The sequence below is a fragment of the Miniopterus natalensis genome, chromosome 1 (genome assembly GCF_054644295.1).
Source record: "Miniopterus natalensis isolate mMinNat1 chromosome 1, mMinNat1.hap1, whole genome shotgun sequence".
NCBI lineage: Eukaryota > Metazoa > Chordata > Mammalia > Chiroptera > Miniopteridae > Miniopterus > Miniopterus natalensis.
In genome coordinates this window covers 125,784,943-125,809,596 of record NC_142081.1, presented here as the reverse complement: position 1 = coordinate 125,809,596, position 24,654 = coordinate 125,784,943, and the positions used below count along the sequence as shown (strand labels likewise).

At 38.7% G+C, this 24,654-nt stretch overlaps 1 protein-coding gene and 1 pseudogene across 1 annotated transcript in view; both read left to right on the top strand.

Annotated features, from left to right (window-relative positions):
- APBB1IP (amyloid beta precursor protein binding family B member 1 interacting protein) overlaps nucleotides 1–24,654 on the top strand; it is a 96,667-nt gene that overhangs the window by 2,953 nt on the left and 69,060 nt on the right. The window lies entirely within an intron of this gene.
- Nucleotides 15,728–16,157, top strand: LOC148094385 (large ribosomal subunit protein uL23 pseudogene; annotated as a pseudogene).

Below are 24,654 nucleotides of genomic sequence, written 5' to 3'. Positions count from 1 at the left end.
ACCACTCCAAAGCACCACACCTTCTCAGTACGTATTCTGAAGCTTGAATTCATGACTCAGTTTCCAAACATTTCATGAACATTAACTATGCACTTGAGTCATTAAGACACTCATAAAAGCTGTTTTCTTTCTTCTTTGTCAACTCAGTCAAATGGTAATAGTAAGTAATTATAATTTATAATCTGTACCAGACCCTGTGCTAACTAATTTAGATGTGTCATTTCATTAATCATGAGGATGTCCTGGCTTATACTATTATTATCGCCTTTTCATCATTGAAGAAATGAAAGCACAGAGAGGTTAGGAGAATTACACAGAGTCAGAAGCACAGCTGACCTTTGAACTGAGACAGTCTGGTACCAGCTCTCGAGGTGCTATACCAAGTGCAAGGGCTTAAATGGTGAAGAAACATGGGACCTTTCCTTGGGGTCATGGAAGGGAAGATTAAAGGAAGGTAACCAAGCAAGAATTTGCCTTTTTAGTTCTTTTTATTTATTTATTTTTAATCCTCTTCGAGGATATGTTTTCATTGATTTGAGAGAGAGAGAGAAAGAAATATCAATCAGTTGTCGCCTCTGTGCACCCTGACTGGCTATGGAACCCACAACCTGGATATGTGCCCTGACTGGGAATAGAACCAGAGACCTTTCCTTGCACTAGTCTGCTGTCCAACCAACCAACCAGGGCACCTTGTTAGTTCCTTAGTTTAGTTAGGTTTTTCTTAGTAGGAAGGCAAGATAATATAATCAGTTGTGAAGTTATTATCTTTTTATGTGTCTTCTGAAAAAATAATCTTCTTTGACAGCAATCTTGTGTTTTCATTTTCATCTTTATTGTATTCTAATCCCCCTTGATAGCTTGCAAGGTTGATAAAATCAGTGAAGCAGTGGGTATAAATTTTTTTCATATTCTACTGGAGATCTTTCTGATTTGATTTCATATCCCAGACGCATCAGTGACATGGCTGTGGGAAGGGAGGGAGGGTAAATGCTCAATCCCACAGCAATTGTGTCCACAAACTGACTAGAAGACTTTATGTCCAGAGAGTGATAGTAAACTGAAGAGAAAAGAAAGACTGGTCGTAGAACAAGGAAACACTGGACTAGATTTATTTTTGTTCCTTTTATACTATGAAATAGTTCATACATATTAAATATGATATGGGTTTTTTTTATCCTCACTTGAAGATATTTTTCTCCCATTGCTTTTACAGAGAGAGTAGGGGAGAGAGAGAGAGACATGGATGTGAGAGAGACACATCGATTGGTTGCCTCTTGCACGTGCCCAGACCAGGGCCAGGGATTGAGCCTACAACCAAGGTACATGCACTTGCCCGGAATGGAACCCAGGGTCTTTCAGTCCAGGGGCAACACTCCAACCACTGAGCCAAACTGGCCAGGGCACGAACATATGATGTATGATATATGTAAATTATAACCAATAATAAAGCCAATATCCAACATCTGTATATCTGTCACCCCAGCTTAAGAATGAAAATATTACCAATACATCTTCTGACTTCTTCTAAATAGCATTACCCTTTTTTTTCCTAGACAGAGCCATTCTGAGTGTGCTGGTTTTTTAGAAAGCATTCGGAAAGCATGTACATGGATTTGCAAAATGTCAAACTGGAAATTAGAGTACATTGGCACTCGGGAAACTGGATTTAGAATCTCTACCTATTGTAGACATGATCGTAAACACTCTGTTACATAAAGACAACTTACTTTAACTTAAATAGCATAAAAACAAAGTGGATTATAAATGGTTAAAGTTAAGTATCATGGAAATACTTGGAAGTATCTTAGTCATTAATGAAGTGACTAAGAGTCATCAGTGGATAACTATAACTTTTAAGTGTAATAAAGAATATCGAAGTTAGAAAGTGCTGATTTTTCGATAGTACTTAGATTTCTACTTTAAATACAATCTGATCATTCCAAAGATATTTGCCAAGTATTACTATAGGTGCATGGGACATATTGGTGAACAGAAGAGACAAAGATCTCTGCATTTGTGGAGCTTATATTCTAGTTTGGAGAAACAGACAATACTCAATAACCATAATAAATAAGTAAATAATATAAATCTTAGCTAGTGAAAAGTCCTATAAGAAAAGACAAAGCTGAGTGAAGTATAGTTACAGTATTATAGAAGTTGGTAAGGTTTGGCCTCATTGAGATTTGAGCAAAGATCTAAGGAGTTAAGAGGCTATCTGAGGGAACAGTGTTCCAAGCAGAGGAAACAGCCAGTGCCAAGGCTGTAAGGCAGGGGTGTGCCTGGTATATTTGGGGAACACGAAGGCCCATGAAGCTAAAGGTAAGCGAGCAGGGAGAGAGTTACAGGAGATGTGGCTGGAGAGGTAAGAGGAAGGTGAAGAGGTGGCAGATCATATAGGGCCTTGTAGGCCATTTAAAAATCTTTAGCTTTTGCTCTGAGTGAAATTGAGGGCCCATTGTGGGATTCTGAGGAGAGGTAAACCTGATCTGACATTTAAAAGGCTCACTTGGACTGCTCGCGAATAAAATGGCAGGAGCCAGGATGAGAGCAAGAAGCCCATTAGGAAGCTTTGAGAGTCAGCATGTATTTTGAAGGTAGAACTAACAGCATTTCCTGACAGTGGACGTGAGGTGTGAGGCAATGAGGGGTCAAAGCTTTTGGCCCAAACACCCGAATGATGGAATTGCCATTAACATGGGGAGGCTGGAGGGGAGATGATCAGAAGCTCACTTTTGGATACGGATATGAGCATCAATGGGTAATAACTCAAGCTGTTAACTCTTTCAGAAGATACTATTATAATTCTCATGTTACAAAATCATAACCTCAGAACCAGGTTAAACTGCTCCTATCCTTTTCTAACGAGATTTGGAACTGAAGATTAAACCTTGGATGCACCACTTACAAGCAAACACCAGTCACAAGTAAAACTTGTGCACCGCTAACTGCTTCCCACCCCCCATGGACCCAAAGGACCCCTGTGAGCAGAGCCTGAACACTGGAACCCTTTCTGAAGTGAAGGGTCTGTTGTCCAGGATGATCCTGTGCTGAAGCCCCTTAAATCTTGCCCTTGGACTGGGGAGACAGATTTGAGGCTAACCTCCTGTCTTCTTGCCAGTAGACTCACAAATAAAAGCCCTTTCTTTTCTTAAAAGCTGATGTCATGGTGTTGGTTTCTATGCACGTAAGGCAGCAAGCCCTTGCTTGGTAAAAAATTAGAAATGACAGTTTAGAGAGTTTAAGAAATTTGCCCAAGACTACACAGTTTAAGAAATGGGACATAAAACCAGATCTTGGGAATCCTAAAGCTTTAACCATTCTTTCAAAAGTTCCTGGAAGGGCTGTAAATAAGAATATAGTCAGCTAATCAGTAATATTCCACCTCCATGGGATTAAAGACAAAAGTTATTTTTAATAAATGGAAGAACAAGAAATGAATAGTAAGAAGCCCCCATATTCATGCTTAAATTTCTATCCAGTAACATGGGCAGTATGCAAGACAAGGTTTCTATGAATATGAGTTTAACAGCAGGATTCTAAGGGATGGAAGATAAAGGCCTTTTCCACAAAAGAGCTTTTTATGCCTAGACTTTAAGATACTGATATTTTCAAAATCTAACACCAGATCTGGAAGACAAGGGAGCTTCCTTCCTGCAGAACTGGATTTCCAATGGATGCCAGGGTTAGAGGTGGGCTAAAGGTTCACTAGTAGCTCCTGAAGAATGTTAGATGACACTGTTATGATATTTGGGAAAGTGAAAGTGGGTATTAGAAGGTAGTTACCGAGATCAAGGTAACTGATACTTCATTTGTTTTAGTTGTAATAGGCATCAAAGCAGTATAATTATGAAATAGTTGTATTTAATAAAATGTTACTTAAGTCATTAATTACCGTTTAATAGCCATTTAAGGGCAGAAGTCCAGTTTTCAATAAGTGCATTATTAGCATTTTTATCTCAAAAAGAAAAGAACAAATTAGTTATTCAGCAGAACAAAATACCATATAATACTTTTCAGGTGATTTAGAGTGTATTATCTCAATTAAGTTATTGATTAAGTAAATTTATCTAAGGTCACTATTTAAAGTACAAACTTTCATCTCCACTGATAATAACCTATTCACAACTGACAATTCAATGAACTGATTAGGTTTGGGATGTAATATTTGTTGGTTCTGGTGTTTTTAAGAGAATAACTTCCCTCTGATTAAATAAATAATGTGGCTTAGCAAACCAAGACAGTCTTTGTTTTTTTTTGTCAATCCTTACCCAAGGATATTTTTCTCCACTGATTTTTCGGAGAGACTGGAAAATACGGTGGAGGGTGCTGGCAGAGAAGGAGAGAGAAACATTGATTTGTAAACCCAGTGAAATGCTGTGAACAGATGTCTCGTAAGAGCACTAACTTTTTTTTTAATGAATTTTTTAAAATTTTATTCAATTAAAGTTGACATAAAATATTATAGTGGTTTCAGGTGTACAACATAGTGATTAGATATTTATATACCTCATGAGTAGAGAAGCTGAAACACCCAGGTAGCGCACGACACTGACTGTCAGAGCAGAGAAGCCCTCCTGCTCTTGTGGAGGCTTACAGAGGGGCTTAGGTACTTACACACTTCAGTTGAATGAAACTCTGCTCAGCATACCATAATTGGAACTGTTTTTTTGGGTTTTTTTTCAGTTCAACACATATCTGGTGAGGGTCAACCATGTGCCAGCGTTGGGGGGCACATGGCCCCTGACCTCAAGAAGCTTCTAGTAGAGTGGGAGAGACAAGCCTGTAAATGAACACATTGCAATGTGTCATGTGTAGTGATAGTACAGAAATAATATGGTGAAGATAGTGATTCTAGGGAAGGCATTCTATGGGGGTGACAAAGAGGCGCTTTGGAAGATAAAGGTATTTCCAGGTGGTCCAGGGGAAGAAGGTCCCCCCAGGCCCCACATGTGTTTAGCGGTACTACACTGGAGCACAAGGTACAGAAGTACAGTGGGAAAGGAAATGGGGAGATTCTGATTAACACTTGATTAGTAATATTCAGATTACATTCATATGACACAGTCACCACAGTCTACCACTTTGAGTCAAATCCTTAGGCACTTGTAACAACAGAACTGGAGCGTCCTGGAGCAGTACTCTCCAGCTCTCCATTGGGAATATAATGCACACCATAGAGATAACTTTGAGTTTTCAAGAAGCCCCATTAGAAAGAGTAAAAAGAAACAAGTAACATTAATCTTAGTAATAAACTTTATTTAGTATATATACAAAATGATCAATTAATATTAATTACATTAAATTTAAGTAAATTACATTAAATTTAAGTATTATTAAAATTATTGATGACCTCTTTTGTTCTCTTCTTTTGTACTAAGTCTTCCAAATCCAGTGGACAGTGCAGCTCTAGATAATTGCACAAATATTGTGTCCTAACTGCCTGTTGACTCTTCAGCTGTACGGAGGCTACTAGGTGAATTATGATGTAAGCTGAAGAAACAGCATTTTCTAATAGTGTGAGACCTGTTGCTGGAACCCAATTTTAATTCATATTTAAATTTATACCCAGAATGCCCTATTAGTCTTCTAGCAACAAAAACAGCCTCAAATTGTCATTGCTTACTTTTAATTCTTTCTTCCCCTGCACTAACTGTTGGGTTCCACCTAATAATAACAGGGACTCACAAAGAAGGGAGATAAATGGTGGAGCTATATGTTGTAAACCCACATCCTGCAAAATGTGATCTGTGGCCTAGGCAACAGCAGTTGTAAACTTTTTTTTTCTTTTTTTTCTTCCACCTGCTGGTTCGGAAGAATAGCATATCCTCATCAACAGGAGCTCTCTTTGCACTGGTTCTCAACTCCAGAAACATACCTTCCCTCCTGGGAGGGTGCTGTGATAAGGTTTGGAGTGTGGAGTTGGAGGTGCCCTGGGTATGGTCTGAAAAGTCTCAAGGACATTCTGATGCCATTCCTTTCTCATTCACAATAGTTAAGAATCTCTAGGAACACTACTTACAGATGTCTTTCCCACTGGCTTAGTCTTTAAAAAATGTACTCGGCCTACAAAAAATGGAAGTCCAACTCACTGTCCACGTAAATAGAAATGCAGCAGACAGAAGTAACTAACCAGAGAGGATTTGGGAACGTGTGTGTGTGTATGAATAAGGGGCTGATATTTGTCTCCACTGGTGATTTTAGAGGAGTAATATAGTAATAAAAATGATAATGATAATGATTACAATAATCGTTGAGATTAGTATCACTAATATCACTTTATACATGCCAGACGCTATACTGATCACTTTACAGGCACTACAGGATCCCTGTGAGGTAAGGACTGTTTTGATCACCATTTTACAGATGAGGAAATGAAGCCAACAGAGAGGTTGAATAACTTGCCCAGGGTGACTCAGCAGCTAAGTTTATTTGCTGAGTACCTGGCTGGGTCACACAGTTGGGTGAAAATACAAGTTTCCATGCCTGAACTCACAGTGTGATGTGAAAGATGGACACAACCATTTATATTAGATGTGGACACATAGACACTGTAACATCAGTATCTATGAGCAAAGTAGCTGCCACTTTCCATCTCTTCATAATCACAATGCATGTTTTCAGAAGGCAACATCGCATGGTGACTGTGAGCATTGGCTTTTGCATTAGACCTGGGCACAGTCCAGTCACTGAACTCACACAAAATATTTAACTTTTCTGGGCCTGAGTTTTATAACCTGTAAAATTAAAATAATGTCACCACATTATAGAATGGTTTTGAGAATTAAATGAGATGCTATAGGTGTCTGACCTGTAGTAATTGTTCCATATTTATAACTCCTACTACTCTTATTCTAAAGTAGGTGCTAATACATATTACTAAGAGCTAGCACATATTGAATTCTAGTGCCAATTATGGTACTATGCTGAGTACTAAGAGGGTTGAAGTATAAATTTTGTCCCTCAATGTACTTGAGAAGATAAAAAACCATACAAAAAGACAGGTAAACCATAAGGCAGCTTGTGAACTGTTAAATTAGTGATCTTAATGCTGCTGCTACCGGATTTCAGACAAGGGTAGCTCTCTGGGATCCAGCAGTGAGCCCTGAGCTGGCCTTGAATAGAGGGTGAGACTCATGTGAGAGGAGGAAAAATGGGAGAAACAACAGAGGTATTACAAATGGTGGGTACAGGGAAGAAAAATAAACCACTTTCACTGTAAGCAAAGGTTTAATGGGAGAAAGATGTTGATGAATTTGGAGTGGTTTGTGCGGGTGGATTGTGGATGAGCTCAGTCTAGCAGACGTTTTCTTTGAGCAGCTGTTCTAGCTACCTGGGGAGGTGCCAGAATGGCTTGTATGCATCACAACTATAAGGGCCATGGATCAATCATCTAGCCTCTGCTTTTGGACTAGAAGTGCTGGCTTCCTGTCACCCCCTCCCTCACCTCCTGTGTGCCTTTTTCTGGTTGACATGGACTTCCCATAATTGATGTTTAAACACTTTAGACCAAGAGTGCTCAGACATCCTATAGACCTGGTCCTAGAAACTGCTGACGTTCCTGTGTGCTACAATATAGACCCTGGTCACTTTTGGAAAACGCCTCAGGGCAGTTGCCCCTGGGGGTTAGTGACAGAGAAGGGTCTTGAATGGCCCTCCACAATTTGACACCACATTATGAAGGGACAAGAGAATAATTTGTTTTTGGCTGGTAGTTGCTGTAGCAGAACTTCAATCACATTGCTCAGAAATCTGCTGGGACTGAGCCAGTGGTGCAGGAGGTTCAGATTCTTTACCAAGAGGCAAACAAATGATAGAAATCTGAGAAAAACAATATATTGCTTAGCTAATCGAAATATAAATGTGGGGCATAATTTAAGTACTGTGAAGGTATCACCATAAAAAAAGTGTTTTGCAATTTTCAGTTCAACTTAGTAAAGTTACATGGTAACAGTTATGTGAAACATAAAACACATATGCTTCTAGAAGTGAATTTCAATCTCGTAATTCACTCTTTGGGGTTCTTGAGGTTTGGGGGTATTTTGTTTTGTTTGTTTTTTTGGTGTCTGTGTGTTTTAAGCCAAGGATTAATTTCCATGCCAGGTTAATCAATAACTTCCCTATGGATCTAAACCAGTTTTGGTGGAGTCAGTTCTTTGCAGGAACAATCATTAATTTACCCAAAATCCATTTGGATTGCTCCTGGATTACAATAGTATAGTACTTGCTGCTACAGTTCCTTTCCTATTTTTATCATAGTGTCTGGTTCACTACTGCTTGCATTTGCACAAATGATTCAGTGAGTATATTTTGATTGAATGTGCATTTGGGGGGGAGATCCTTTAGGTCTAAAAAACACTGCTCTCAATAACATCCCTTAAAAAATAATGACTCACACTACACAAAACTAACTCAAAATGGGTCATAGACCTAAATATAAGAGCTAGAATGATAAAACTCTTAGACGAAAGGATAGGAGTAGATCTTTATGAGCTTGGATGAAGGAATAGCTTCTTAGATATACCAAAAGTCCTATCGAAAAAAGTAAAAATAGATAAATTGTACTACATCCAACTTTAAAACTTTTGTGCTGCAAACAGTGCCATCAAGAAAGTATAAATTTGGAAATAGCCCAAGCACCCATCAGTAGATCAGTGGATAATAAAGCTTTGGTATGTTTACACAATGGAATACTATGCAGCTGTAAAAAAGTAAGATCTCTTACCCTTTGAGACAGCATGGAGGGACCTGGAGAGTATTATGCTAAGTGAAATAAGCCAGTCAGAGAAAGACAAACATCACATGATCTCACTCATATGTGGAATCTATTGAACAAAATAAAGTAACTAACAAAATAGATACAGAGATATGGAAGCATGGAACAGACTGAGGAATCTCAGAGGGAAGGGAGAAGGGGGATGGTGGGAAGAGATTAACCAAAGAATTTATATGCCTATATGCATAACCCATGGACACAGACAATAGTGCTGTGAAGGCCTGGGGGGGAGGCATGGGTGTGGGGTGGAAGGTGTCCATGGTGGGGGGGGATAAGGGGACATCTGTAATACTTTCAACAATAAAGTAATGTTTTTTTAATCCTCACCCGAAGATACTTTTTCCATTGCTTTTTTTTTTTTTCCAGAGAGAGTAGAGGGGAGAGAGACAGAGAGACATCGATTGGTTGCCTCCTGCATCCTGCACCTGCCCCTACAGGGGCCAGGGATCAAGCCTGCAACCGAGGTACGTGCCAGGGCCAACGCTCTAACCACTGAGCGACCGGCTAGGGCGAGAAAGATAATTTTTTTTAAGAAAAAGGTATAGGCCCAGCCAGACGTGGCTCAGTGGTTGAGCGTGGACCTAAGATCCAGGTGATCGGGGTTCGATTCCTGATCAGGGCACATGCCCCGGTTGCAGGCTAGGCAGCCGATCAATGAGGACTCTGTCATCATTGATGTTTCTATCTCTCTCCCTCTCCTTTTCTCTCTCTGAAATCAATAAAGATATATTTAAAAAATGAAAGAAAGAAGAAAGAAAAAGAAAGAAAGAAAGAAGAAAAAGAAAGAGAGAGAGAAAGAAAGAAAGAAAGAAAGAAAGAAAGAAAGAAAGAAAGAAAGAAAGAGAGAAAGAAAGAGAAAGAAAGAAAGAAAGAAAGAAAGAAAGAAAGAAAGAAAGAAAGAAAGAAAGAAAGAGAAAGAATAAAGACTAGAGACAGTGCACAAAATGGGAGAAAATATTTGATTTGCAAAGCATATATCAGAATGTTGAAAGACTTCTATTGTAACAACAACATAATAATAATATATTTTATAGATATAACATATAATTATATATAATACATAGTATGTAATAAGATATAATATGTAACCCCTTTTAAAACTGGGGAAAGGATCTGAGTAGCCTTTTCTCTGGAGAAGATGTAAAAATGACCAATCACATGAAAAGATGCTCCCCATCGTTAGACATAAGAGAAGCGCAAATGGAAACCACAGTGAGATCGTCACACTCGCTAGGAAGGCTGTCATCAAAACGACAGGCGCGTGTACGGCTGAGACTGTGGAGAAATTTGAACTTTCATATACTGTTGGTAGAATGTAAAATCATTCCATACCTTTGGGAAAAGTCTAGCAGTTCTTCAAAAGTTAAATAATAAAGTTACCGTACAGCCCAGTAGTTCCACTCCCAGGAGTCCCAAAATGAAAACATATCCATGCAAAATCTTGTACACAAATGTCCACAGCAGCATAATTCATAGTAGCTGAAAAGTAGAACTAACCCCAATGTCCATCAAATTATGAATGGGTAATCAAAATGTAATGTTTCAGTACAATGAAGTGCTCAGCAATGAAGAGAAATGACATGCTGATGCATGTTGCATTGTGGATGCACTTTGACAGCATTGTGTTAAGTGAAAGAAGCTGGCCATGAAAGAACACATTGAATGATTCCAAATATGTGAAATGTCCAGAGAAAGCAGAGTGATAGTTTCATAGTCCTGGGTAGTGAGAGGGGGAATGGCAAGTGACTATTAAAGGGTATGGGTTTCTTTTAGGGGAGAAGAAAATATTCTAAAATTATATTGTGGTGATTGTTGCACAACCCTGTGAATATACGAAAAGCTATTGAATTAGACGCTTTCAATGGGTGACTTGTATGCTATGGGAATCTTATCTTAATAAGATATTTTTTAAAATATGGAGCACAAGGCCCTGTGTTCAAGGTGCTGCTCCAACCACTGGGAAGATGGAAAGATGCATTAGAAGCAACCTGTGCTCTGGCTTCAGTACATTAAGTGAAAGCATTTGGTGTGCCAGGGGATTATAAAGAAACTGCAGTTATAGCAGCAGAGTAGGTTTTATGCGGAGACCAGGGTAATGTCTAAAAGATGAAGTTGGAGAGGTTGGTGGAGTTGGACTGTGGAAGAATTTAAAAGCCACATACATTAAAGGGTTTAGATTATATTCTACAGACTACAGAGCCACTGAAAAGTTTTGCTAATTGAAAAGGTAAGAACTGAACTGGGTTTTAAGAAGAAAACTGGTGGCATTGTAGACCCTGGGTTTAAGAGGGAAAGACTAGAGGTATGGAGATAAAAAGTAAGCAGGTGGCATAGTTCTGGTTACAGCTGTGGAAGAGCTGAACTAGGGTGGTAGTTGTGGGAAGAATGGGACAAGTTCAAGGGCATTTGGAAGGCCGAGTTTACAGGACACACTAACTGATCAGATTGGGGACCTCAGGAACTGGAAGCTAACAATTTGCCCTGGCTGTAGGTCAAGATGGATGTAGGCTGATTTGGGGGAGGAGGGAGGTTGCTGTCTGGGGAAAAGGCTATTTTTGTCTAGGTGGCTCCTTTCAGAACCAAGTCTGAGCCTGTCTGTCACAAACATCCACAGCTATTGTTAGCCCACGCTGATGGTATTTCTTCTCCCAGCCTGTTCTTGCCTTTGCCTCATCTGTTTTCCCACTTCCTAATGTGGGGCTTCTGTTTCAGTTTCACAATTCTGGTAGCGCTTATACTTGACTTTGGTGTCTTCTGCCCAGACACCCAGTCTCAGCCTCACTTCACTGCACTGCTCCACTCCTTCCCCAGGATCTGATTTTCACTCAGAGCCTTCTGTGCTTTCTCCCCAGTTCCCAAGATAACCTCTGGCTTGGATCTTGCTGCACCACAGGCTGTATTGGCAAGCCAAGGGAACTGGGCTGGGGTGGAGGAGAGGAAGCTGGAACGGGGCCATGCTGCGGTCTCTAGTGGGACGCCTTGTGGAAATGCTCTGCAGATGATGGGAAGTATAAATGCAGGCTTAAAGTTAAGAGAGAGGTGGAGATTTAGATAAGTAAGATGTTTCTGTTTCATTCAGTGTCTTCAGAGACTAGGTAATAGGAATAAGGATAATATAAAACAAAGATCAGGGAGGATCTGCCCCAAAGATAATCTGGATCACAGCTGAAATGATTAAGTCATTTTTATGAAATGGCAAGTTTACTGCCACCTTTACTTCAGAAAGTAGTTAAAGCTACATCTTTATTTATATTTATGAAATCTGAATATCTGTACTATCTAATACCTTTATCAAGACATCCCCCTTGGACAATAGGAAGAGGAATGGAATGGAATGGAATGGAATGGAATGGAATGGAATGGAATGGAATGGAATGGAATGGAATGGAATGGAATGGAATGGAATGGAATGGAATGGAAGGGAGGGAGGGAGGGAGGGGGGGAAGGAAGGAAGGAAGGAAGGAAGGAAGGAAGGAAGGAAGGAAGGAAGGAAGGAAGGGAAGGGAAGGGAAGGGAAGGGAAGGGAAGGGAAGGGAAGGGAAGGGAAGGGAAGGGAAGGGAAGGGAAGGGAAGGGAAGGGAAGGGAAGGGAAGGGAAGGGAAGGGAAGGGAAGGGAAGGGAAGGGAAGGGAAGGGAAGGGAAGGGAATGAATGAATGGAAGGGAGGGAGGGAGGGAGGGGGGAGGGAAGGAAGGAAGGAAGGAAGGAAGGAAGGAAGGAAGGAAGGAAGGAAGGAAGGAAGGAAGGAAGGAAGGAAGGAAGGAATGGAATGGAATGGAATGGAATGGAATGGGGAGTGTGAGGAGTCCATGGATGGTTTCTTGGAAGTTTTACTGAGATGTTATCTGCAAAAGTTCATGCACAACTGTGTGAAGAAATTAACCAAGCACAGTATCATATTTCTCTCTCAGTATTCATATCAAAACAAAGCAAAGTTGTCCTGGCCCGTTTGGATCCATGGTTAGTGTCAGCCCTCAGACCGAAGGGCTGTGGGTTTCATTCTGGTCAAGGGCGCCTACCTCAGTTGCAGGCTTAATCCCCTCCTGGGTTGGGGTACATGCGGGAGGCAACCAATCCATGTGTTTCTCTCACATCAATGCATGTTTCTCTCTTTCTCCCTCCTCCTGCTCCTTCTTCTCCACTCTCTCTGAAAAAAAAAAAGTCAATGGAAAAAAAATATCCTCAAGTGAGGGGGAAAAAAAAGCAAAGTTGTACCTTATTACATTATCTGCCTTTTATAGTAGGGCATCACTGCACAGTTGCAATGTTCAGAAATAAGTGGTAAAATAGGTACAAAACAAAGACTCTATAATACATGAATCAAAAAAATTAAGACTGTATTTTATTTTATGTGTTAGATTCTGTTAAGATTACTAAAGACCAAATTCTTTGATGTTCTTTAATATGTTTCTGCATCCTATGTGGCATTATTATCTACTTTATTCCTACATCATTACTGTTCTGCTTTAATCAGTGTCATTGTGGAAGTCTCATTTTTTCTTTTTCTCCAAAATTTCTTCTGAATTTCACTTTGGTTAAATTATGTATGTGTATATGTAGTGTGTAGCTTTCATTGTGTTTATTTTCTAGATAGTTTGAAATTCTTCTTTTGAGATTTTCTTCTCTGATCCCTAAATTGTTAGGAAAATGCTTTTCTCGTAAGGATTTTAAAATTTATTTAATATTTTATTATTAGTTTCTATTTTTATTGTATTTTGGTTAGAGGATGTAGGTTGTACAATTTTTCCTTTAGGGAATTTATTGTAATTTTACTGTATATGACTGGTTTTTAATAAATATCTTATGAGATAAGCTTAATTTTTACTCAAATCCTGTATAATAGTTCTATTTTTTCTTCCCCATTAGTCAGTAAAATAGAGAGGAAGTATACTACCATTGCTAAGGTCATAATTTTGTAAGCCAAATTGTTCAGTACTATTTTCCGTAAAACATTGATTTAGTCTTCAAAATAATTTGCATAAATAAAAGAATATATTCTTGGCTGTAAAATTTCATGATGAATCAGTTTTGAACCAAGACAAATAATGCTAAATTCTTTTTTTTTAAATTTATCTTTATTGTTGAAAGTATTACAGATGTCCCCTTTTTTCCCTGTTGACCTCCCTTCTACCCCGCACCCACTCCCCACCCCAGGCCTTCACCACACTATTGTCCGTGTCCATGGGTTATGCATATATGCATATAAATTCTTTGGTTAATCTGTCCCCACTCACCCACCCCCAGCTTCCCTCCAAGATTCATCAGTCTATTCCATGCTTCTATGTCACTGAATCTATTTTGTTCATCCGTTTATTATGTTCTTTAGATCCCACATATAAATAAGATCATGTGATGTTTGTCTTTCTCTGCCTGGCTTATTTTGCTTGGCATAATATTCTCCAGGTCCATCCATACTGTCCCAAAGGGTACGAGGTCCTTCTTTTTTTACAGCTGCATAGTATTCCATGGTGTAAATGTCCCACAGCTTTATCCATTCATCTACTGAGGGGCACTTGGGCTGTTTCCAGATCTTAGCTATTGTAAATTGCGCTGCTATGAACATAGAGGTGCATATATTCTTTCTGATTAGTGTTTTAGGATTCTTAGGATATATTCCTAGAAGTGGGATCACTGGGTCAAAAGGCAGCTCCATTTTTAGTTTTTTGAGGAACCTCCATACTGTTTTCCATAGTGGCTGCACCAGTCTGCATTCCCACCAGCAGTGTACCAGGGTTCCCCTTCTCCACACCCTCGCCAGCATATGTAGTTTGTTGATTTGTTGATGGCAGCCATTCTGACAGGTGTGAAGTGATAACTCATTGTGGTTTTAGTTTGCATCTCTCTGATAATTAACAATGTTAAGCATTTTTTCACATGCCTCTTGGCTATCTGTATGTCCTCTTTGGAGAAGTGTCTATTCAGGTCCTTTGCCTATTTTTTAATTGGATTGTTTGTCTTACTCTTGTTGAGTTGTGTGAGTTCTTTGTTTAATTGCAGTTGTTGCCTCCAGAAACTAAAGAAAATAATTAGCTTATAATAAGAAAAACTCTCCCAGGAAAGTTACTGAGCATAATAATAAAAAAAGAAACAACTGAATTACCAGTTTTACAAATAAAATAGTCATCATAAAATTTGCCAATCAGAAACAACACGTGAAGGATACATTTTAGTTTGCATTTCCTTTTCACGAAGAATTTTTAGAGTCTAGGCAAGAAAGACAAAGAATGCAATGCACTTTCCACTTCAAATTGTCCTCCATTTCAAATTGATCTTCAACAATGTTTTGGAGAGTAAAGTCACAATTGAGTAGGGTGGAGAAGAGTCTCTTTTCCTTTTGGTGAGCAGCCCTCACATTAGAATTTAATAAAAAATCAGCCTATGGAATGGGAGAAAATATTTGCAAATCGTATATCAGATAAAGAATTAATATCCAAAATATATAAAGAACTCATTCAATTCAATAACAACAAAAGTTTTTGGTTTAAAAATGCACAGAGGTTATGAAGAGACATTTTTCCAAAGTAGACATCCAGATGGCCAGCAGGTACATGGGAAGGTGCTCAACATCATTAATCATGAAGGAAAGGCAAACCAAAGCCATGATGAGATCTTACTTCACATCTATGAGAAAGCTGTCATCAAGAAGACAAGGGATAACAAGTGTTGACAAGGTAGTAGAGAAAAAGGAATGCTTGTGCACTGTAGATCAGAACAGAAATTAGTTCAACCACTATGGAAAGCAGTATGGAGGTTTCTCAAAAAATTAAAAGTAGAGCCGCCTAATGATCTGGGATATCCAATTCTGGGTATATATTCAAAGGAAATGAAAGAATCTCAAAGAGATATCTGCACTCCCATGTTCATTGCAGCATTATTTACAATAGCCAAGATATGGAAACAACCTAAATATCCATCAATGGATACATGGATAAAGAAGATACGGCTTTTCACAAAGATGGCACTGAAAGCAATAGAGAAAGCCCCTGCTTCTCCTAAAGCCGAAGGCAAAGCAAAGGCTTTGAAGGCAAAGAAAACAGTGCTGAAAGGGGTCCACAACCACAAAAAGAAGATCTGCACGTCACCCATCTAAATATCCTCAGAAGAGTGCCCCCGGGAGAAACAATCTTGGCCATTGTGCCATCATCAAGTTCCCCCTGACTACTGAGTGAGTCATGAAGATAAGAGAAGTCAATAATACACTTACATTCATTGTGGATGTCAAGGCCAACAAGCACCAGATCAAACAGGCTGTAAAGAAGCTCTATGACATTGATGTGGCCAAGGTCAAAACCCTGATCAGGCCTGATGGAGGAAAGAAGGCATATGTTTGACTGGCTCCCGACTGTGATGTTTTGAATGTTGCCAGCAAAATTAAGATTATCTAAACTAAGTTCAGCTGGCTAATTCTAAGTATAAAAATTTTACACTGTAGAAAAAAAAAGATGTGGTATATATATATATACAGATGTGGTATATATATATATATATATATATATATATATATATATATATCTTTTATATATATATAAAAGATGTGGTATATATATGTATACAATCACAAGAAAGAAGGAAATCTTGCCATTTGCAACAACATGGATGGCCTTTGAGGGCATTGTGCTAAGTGAGATAAGTAAAACAGAAAAAGACAAATACTGTATGATGTCACTTATATTTAGAATCTAAAAAACAAAACAAAACAAAAAACAAACTAATTAAAACAGAGAGTAGAATGGTGGTTACCAGGCCTGCAGGGTGGGGGAATTGGGGCAATGTTGTTTAAGGGTACAAACAAAGAAATGATAATTATGTGACATGATAGAGGTGTTAGCTAGCACTATGGTGATAATCATGTTGTAATATATAAATGTAGCAGATCAACACATTGTACACCTTAAACATACACAATGTTAGATGTCAATTACCTCAATTTTAAATATGTATATTTTACATATGTAATATATACATTTATAACTCTGGTTTTACTAACATGCCCTTTAAGTCATTTCTATGGGCTTGAAACCAATTGTGTCTCTTAACTCTATTTTAAATTGTGAAATCAATACACTATAGAAAATTTGGGAAATATAGACCAGCACCCTAATACAAGCACTGTTTCACATGTTGAGTTGTTCTAGTATTTTTTCTATGCCTTTGGCTTTCTCATATTATTATAATATTACAATATAAATTATTTTGTATCTTATTATTTTACTTAAATATATTATTACAGTCTTTACAGCCATCATTTTTTAATGGTACCAAGAAACCCATTGAGTACATACAGTAATTAACTTTTCCATATTTGTTATATATTTAAATTGTTTTTAATTTCCAATAATGCTGCAGTTTCACCTTCAGTCTTATAGAATTCTTACATAGTTTATAAATTTCCTTGAATTAAATTATCAAAGGTTGAATTAGTGAACCAAAGAGAAAGAACATCTCCATGATATTTAGATATTTAATATCTATTGATGAACAAATGAATATAAAGGAGTGTCTTATTTTTTTATTGATTTTTTTTTTCGGGGGGGAGAGGGAGAAAGAAGCATTGACTTGTTGCACTGGTTCATGCATTCATCGGTTGATTCCAGAATGTGCTCCAGCCAGGAATCAAACCCACAACCTTGGCATATTGAGATGACACCCCAACCAATGGAGCTACCTGGCCAGGGCTAAAGTAGTTCTTTTAAAACTACAGGATTTTAGGTCATGCTTGGAAAACTCCTCACTACTTGTAATGATCAGATAACAGAATCCGTAGATCTCAAAAGTTCTCATCACAAGCAAAAAATATTTATTAACTGTGTGATGGATGTTAACTAGACTTATTGCAGTGATCATTTTGCAATATATACAGATATTGTATCATTGTAGTGTACACCTGAAACTAGTATAATGTTGTATGTCAATTATACCTCAATTAAAAAAAAATAACAACAAAACAATCTAAATTAAACCAGGAAGGCATTTATTACCAGGTGTATATGGCTGCATACAAAACTGGGAGGGATTGGGGAGTTATGTCTAATGTTAACAGTCAGGAATAATAACACAGCCAGAAGAAATGCCCAGCCATCCATTCAGGGCTGTTCTGGCAAAACCTCACTGCTGCTAGCTCCCACTACTCAATCTAAGATCATAGGGACAGGACAACTGCCCCCAGAAGATTCTGTTTTCTTCACGTGTGGCTTTCACTTCATGTTGCTCATAGGTCACATCAGTGTGTCTCTTTGACTGAATTACAGGTAGAACCCTAACTGCAAGGAAAATGTGATTTCTAGATTTCCAGCTTCAGTATTATGGGACCAGTATAAAAGGTACTTGGAGAGTGTTCAAAAGCCAGTTAGTAGCATCTACCACAAAATTATATGGAAGGAAAGGGAGAGAAGGAAGAAAGAAAAACTTTTTTCTTCTATTATTCTTATAGCTTTACTGTTACACTTAGATTTTTAGTCCAACTTGAATTTATTTTGTGTATGATGGGGATATGATTTTGTTTTCTCCAAATGGATAGCCAGTTGTCTCAATATCATTTATTAAATAATCTATTATTTTCTACTGATTAACTCAACTGTTTCATATATTAAATTTGAATTCTGCAATCTCTGTTCTCTTCCACTGGTTTATTTATGCAAATTGTAAAGCACCAAAATTTTTTTCTTTAAAATACATTTTTATGTTATTATTTAAGGATAATATTTTTTTCTCAGATGAAGTTTAGAATCAGTTTGTCAGCTTTTCTTTGTTTGTTTGTTTTACCGATTGGTGCATTTAATCGGAATTGTAAAAAGTTTATCTTCATTTAGGAACAAGTGACATCTTTTCCATATTGAATGTTTCCTTCTAGTAACATGATGTCCCTCCATTTGTTCAAGTCTACTACTATGCCATATAGTATTCTCTATCTAGAATTGGCAAATTGCTCACTATTATTTCTATATTTATTTTTCACATCTTTTGCTACTGCTGTAAATTTGATCTTTGTGCCATATCATTTTCTAACATTTTGCTGGATGTATAAGAATGTTACTATTTTGAATATACATATTTACCTTACATCAGCTATCTTATTAATTATACTTCTCACTTCATTCTCTTCAATTTTCTGTGTAGACAATTATATCACCTATATATTATGCTAATTTCGTCCCTGTTGCTGAGGTCCCAAATCCACTGTGGTGCTTTTGTAAATAAAGTTTTATTGATATTAGCCATGCTTGTTTACGTACTATCTACAGCAATGCTTTTTCTGCAACAGAGAGAGAACTAGAGAGCTGTGACAGAGACCATTTGAGCTGCTAAACTTAAAATCTTTACTATCTGGCCCTTTATAGAAAGTGTTTGCCAAATTATGCCATGGACTATCTATCAATTTGAGATCTTTTTTCTGGACTTTTATTTTCTAAGACCACCTGAACAACCATAAATAATAGCAATAATGATGAGACTCTGGCTTGTGTCTGACTTTAATAGGAAAGTTTTCTGTGTTTTACAATTAGAATAAGGATTTCCATTGGTTTCTGGTAGATACCGTTTATCAAGTTAAGGAAAGTACCAACCATTTCAACCTTACTGAGAAGTTTTTATCAGGAACGGATATTGTATTTTACCAGCTGCTTATTCACCATACCTTGAGATGATCATATGATCTATCATTTAATACTTAATGAAGTGATTTACTCTGTTTCCTACTGGTAAGCTGTCCTTGTATTCCTAGTTATTGTATATTGTTCTTTTAATATACTTCTGGAATTAATTTTTTAAAATTGTATTTGGGGTTTTTGCATCTGTATTTGTAAGTGATATTAATTTGTTTTCTTATTTTCTGGTTGCTTTTTAATAGCAGCTTATTCTCATTATGGCAACTTAAATCTCTCTGAAGACATCAGTTGAAATTTTTTAAAACCCTTTTTCAATTTCTTTCATCAATTCTGTTTCCTCAGGTGTCAATATTCTGGTTCTTGGTCTTGATGCTCCCATGCTCTTGTTTTTCCTCAAATATTTCATGACTTTTGGTAATTGAGTCATAATTTTAATTGAAGGACCAGAATATTATAGGAATGTGGTATGCATGTACTTGGCAGCTGTAATAAACCTCTTTCTTGACTAGGAGGCTAACTGTAGGGTTCTATTGATGAATGTGGGGCTTGATAGATGGCAGCTTTCCCCTTTGGTTTGGATAACAACCAGGTATGTGTCTTGTGGGTCAGGAATTTGGACAGGCTACAACAGGGCTAGCCTGTCTCAGCTCCAGGATGTCTGTGATCTCAGTTGGGAAGATTTGGACAGCTAGAGGTGACTCACACAGCTAGAGACTAGGCTCATGTGGAGAGTTTTTCACTCATCTGCTTAACCCCTGAGCTGGGTGGGGACTGACTGGTTTCTAGAGCACCTCCTGTGGCCCCTCCAGGCAGCTCAGGCTTCTCACAGCCTGGCAGCCTCATTAGCCTCTTAGAAGGAATGTCTGGAGGGAATTCTGAGAGGCCAAGGGGGGTAAGGGGGACAGGAGGAGCCAGGGTAGTGGGGAGGGGAGCTTTAATGGCCTACCCTCCAAAGTCACGCAGTTTCACTTCCATCATACCTCCTCCATCAAGGGAGGGAACAGAGACCCCATGTCTTAATGGGAGAAGTATTCATATTTAAAACACCAGCAGTCATCATCATTATCATAATTATGCTGTGAATATGCTCTTTGTGATGAAACGGAAAAGAAGTGCTTCGTGATCCTACAGGAACTGAGTGAATATTTGCTTCAAGAGGTTATGCAGTGCCCAGGGCAGGAACATTAATGGTAAAAATGAGCTTGAGTCCTTGATCTCTAAGGTTAAAACACTAGGTTCTTTTTTATTCTGTTCCTTCAAACAAAAAAAGAGATGATAATTTCTAAGGCATTTTCAACATTGGGATAATGCAGGGTATGGAAAGTGCCTTCTTTTCTTGGGTTTATCACAAGCCATTTTTGTCTTGGCTACAGGTTTTGGTTCTCATAATCCCTCTACTTTCTGCACTTGCCAGTGCCCTATCGTTTTTTTTACTTCGCCATCTATTTTTAAAGCAGTGGTTCTCAAACAATGGAATCACCTGGGAAGCTTGTTAAAGCACAGATTATTGGTCCCCACCCCCAAAGTTTCTGATTCAGTAATTTTGGAGTGGGGCTCAAGAATTTGCATTACCAAGTGTCTGGGCGATGCTGCTGCTGCTGCTCTGAGGATCCACACTCTTGCAGGGAAAATGCAGAACCAAATCCAAAGATTAGCTTTGACCTCACTGGGTTACTCACCTGTATCAACCTGCCATGTGCTCTCCAGTGTCTGACAATCTTCTCATAAGATACATGTACTAACTAAACAGTGACAATGACAATACGATCACTCTTACCAGTTATTGAGCATTTAACATGTGGTAAGCCCTTTGCACACAATATCATATTTTTTAAAATTACTCTTTATTGTTGAAAGTATTACAGATGTCCCCATTTTTCCCCCATTGATCCCCTCCACCCCACATCCACACTCCCCCAGGCCTTCATCACTCGATTGTCTGTGTCCATGGGTTATGCATGTATGTGTATAAGTTCTTTGATTAATCTCTCCCCACCCACTCCCCCACCCCTGCCTTCCCTCTGAGATTTGTCAGCCTGTTCCATGCTCCTGTGTCTCTGGATCTATTTTGTTCATCAGTTTATTTTGTTCATTAGATCCACATATAAGTGAGATCATGTGATAGTTGTCTTTCCCTGACTGGCTGTTTTCATTTAGCATAATACTCTCCAGCCCCCTCCATGGTGTCTTAAAGAGTAAGAAATCCTTCTTCTTTACAGCTGCATAGTATTCCATTGTGTAAATGTCCCACAGCTTCTTTATCCACTCATCTACCGATGGGCACTTGGGCTGTTTCCAGATCGTAACTATTGTAAATTGTGCTGCTATGCTCATAGGGGTGCATAAGTTCTTTCTGATTGGTGTTTCAGGTTTCTTAGGATATATTCCTAGAAGTAGGATCACTGAGTTAAATGGCAATTCCATATTTAATTTTTTGAAGAAATGTCATACTGTTTTCCATAGTGGCTGCTCCAGTCTGCATTCCCACCAGCAGTGTACTAGGGTTCTCTTTCTCCACATCACATTATCATATTTAATCCTTACAGGAACCCAGCAAAAGATCCCCATGTTATAGATTTAGAAAGCAAAGCTATTAAAGCTAAGTTTCCCAGTACCACAACACAGTAAGTGCAACGCTGAACCCCGATCTTTCAGATTGCAGAGTGCGTGCTCCTGCTCTTACCAGCTGTCTATCCCACCACCTTCTCAGGCTGCCAAGAATAACATCTCACCCAAGGAGAAGTAATGGTGTCTCTTCTTTGATCCCTTATTATTTTATCTGTGTCTTTTACGTTTTCCTTATGTAGTGTTATTTCCATATAGGTCATCCTCTTTAGAATGGGAACTTCATTCATTTAACAAATATTCAAGGTATGGATTCTAGCAATTACCACAGGGTCTGGCAGAGAGTGCATTCCCTGAATGCCTCTTGAGCTAATAAGTGAGTGAATTTAAAAGTGAAAAGTCATGGTAAAAGACTATCATTATATATGCAAATGTGCTTAGGTGAAAATAAACAAGTGATTGCTATTTGTGTATGTTTGTATGGTGCCCATTTCTTTAGGCTATGCCAGCCTAAGGGAACAATTGGCCAATACGGTTACTGTCTAACCACCTTCAATGGTGTGTGTGCAGCCCAGCTCATAGGTTCTCCCTATCTCATTCCCGGAGCCCAGAGCATGTCTCACATGAGCCTTCAGATGTGACTGTCCTGTGCCAAGGATTGAATTCATTCCTACTGTACCCCCTATGACTCCCCAGCTACGACACTGATGCTGTCCCTGCAAGTTACATGTTCTTCCTGTTGTGGCTTCACCATCACCCTTCCCAAGGTGGCAGCTCTGCCTTCCTCTTTTGATCACTGGGTAATTAGCATGGACCTAGCAGTTACTCTGGACAGTTCCAGTGTATCTTTAGGGCCTCTTAAAAATCTCTCTCCCTTTTCTTTCAATTCATAACCTCCCCACCAACTACAACCAAGAACATCCCTGCAGCCAGGTGGTTTTCCTGGTGGGGAAGGGATGGGGGAGAGGGAGGGTCCAGGTCAGGAGACTGTTGACTCTAATAATATGGCATGTTGTAGTCACCATCATTCTCCGCTCCAAAACCATGATGGGAATGTCTGCCCTCAGCCTGTGTCTTTGCACAAGGGATTTTCAGGCTTCCCGGAGGCTACAAAAATGACTACAGTTCCAATTGCTTCATAGTATTAAGACTCACACTTACTAAGGTCTCAGACCTAAGCCAGGCCCTGTTCTGTGTACTTTACATGTATTAATTTCTAGAGTTCTCACTTTGATCCCATGAGGCAGCTTATTATCACACCTTTCTCAAAGATGAGAGGAGGAAAACAGAGAGGTTAAGTAATTTGCCCAAGGTTACACAGTCAACAAGTGGCAGTACACTCTGCTCTAGACTCTGTGTTGCTGTGGGAGGGTCTTGTCTGCTCTGAGTGGTCCCCCTCTGAGGCCCACCTTGATAGGCCCACATGTCATGAGGGAAAGGCACACAAAACAGAAGCTCATGCACTGCATCTTAGCTACTGAAGGATAGTGATTTTGGAGAAAAATACTAGATTTTTTGGTTTTATTTTAAGGACCGAATCATCTTGAATGTAGGAGAGTAAAAATTCACTTTCTTTCTTGCTTTAAAAATAAAAGAGTGAAGCCTGGCTGATGTTGCTCAGTGGTTTAGCATCATCCCATGCACCAAGAGGTCACTGGTTTGATTCCAGGTCAGGTCACATGCTCAAGTTGCGGCTCCATCCCCAGGAGCTGGCGTGCAGGGGCAGCCAGTCGATGTTTCTATCTCTCCCTCTCCTCTCTCTCTAAAGTCAATAAAAACATATTTAAAAAAATAAAAATTAGAAGGGTGTAAAGTGTTCAGTAGCATGTTTGAGGGGGCAGAGAGAAAATTTATTAAAAGACTTAGGGAAAGAATAAAAATGGGCTGCCACTGAAAAATTTTAAATGTACCTCAATTTTTTTCTTAGGTAAATGTTTTGCATGGCATCTTTCACCCGTATAGATTATGGACACACAAACATTCAAAGATATGGCTGTAAATACTTCCAAATTCTGAGAAATTAATGGCACAATGGGACACACACTGCTTGAGCTCTTTAATGAAGTCTTTATCACACTTGTCTGTCATCTTAACCAATAGCCACAATCCTTTGGGGTTTTAGGTGCCAGGTGCAAAACATTAACCAAGATGGGAAGCAGAAAATGCTTCACCCCGAAGAAAGGCAAGAATTGCTTGATATTTCCAGCTTTATCCTTAAGCCATGCTGCATATAATTTTTCTGCAAGTGAAAACATGTGGGTCATATCGTCATGTTTTGAAAGGAAAAGCTAACTATAAATTTCCAATAATAGACAACTGATTAAATGATGGTGCAACACATCCACATGAAAGATGCTTGGAGCCGTGAAAATGACTTTGGGAGAATTCCAAAGGATAGAGAGGAAAGCATTTTACAATATCTGTGGACACCACCTTCTCAGGAACATTGTCTGTGTTCTTATCTCTATTTCCCACTCACTTCTGAAGGTGCTCTGTTTGGCTTCCACTCCCAATGTTCCTCCAGAGATAACCAGTGACTTCTGTGTGGTTAAAGGCAAAGGTCATTTTTCAGTTTTCATCCTGAGAACATTCAACATTGTTATCATATTTCATTGATTAATTCATTAACATTTTCTTTTTGGTGTAGGGGACACTGCATTAAGTGTTCAGAAACATTGTGGGACATAGCATACAGTTGTTCGTGCAATTATAT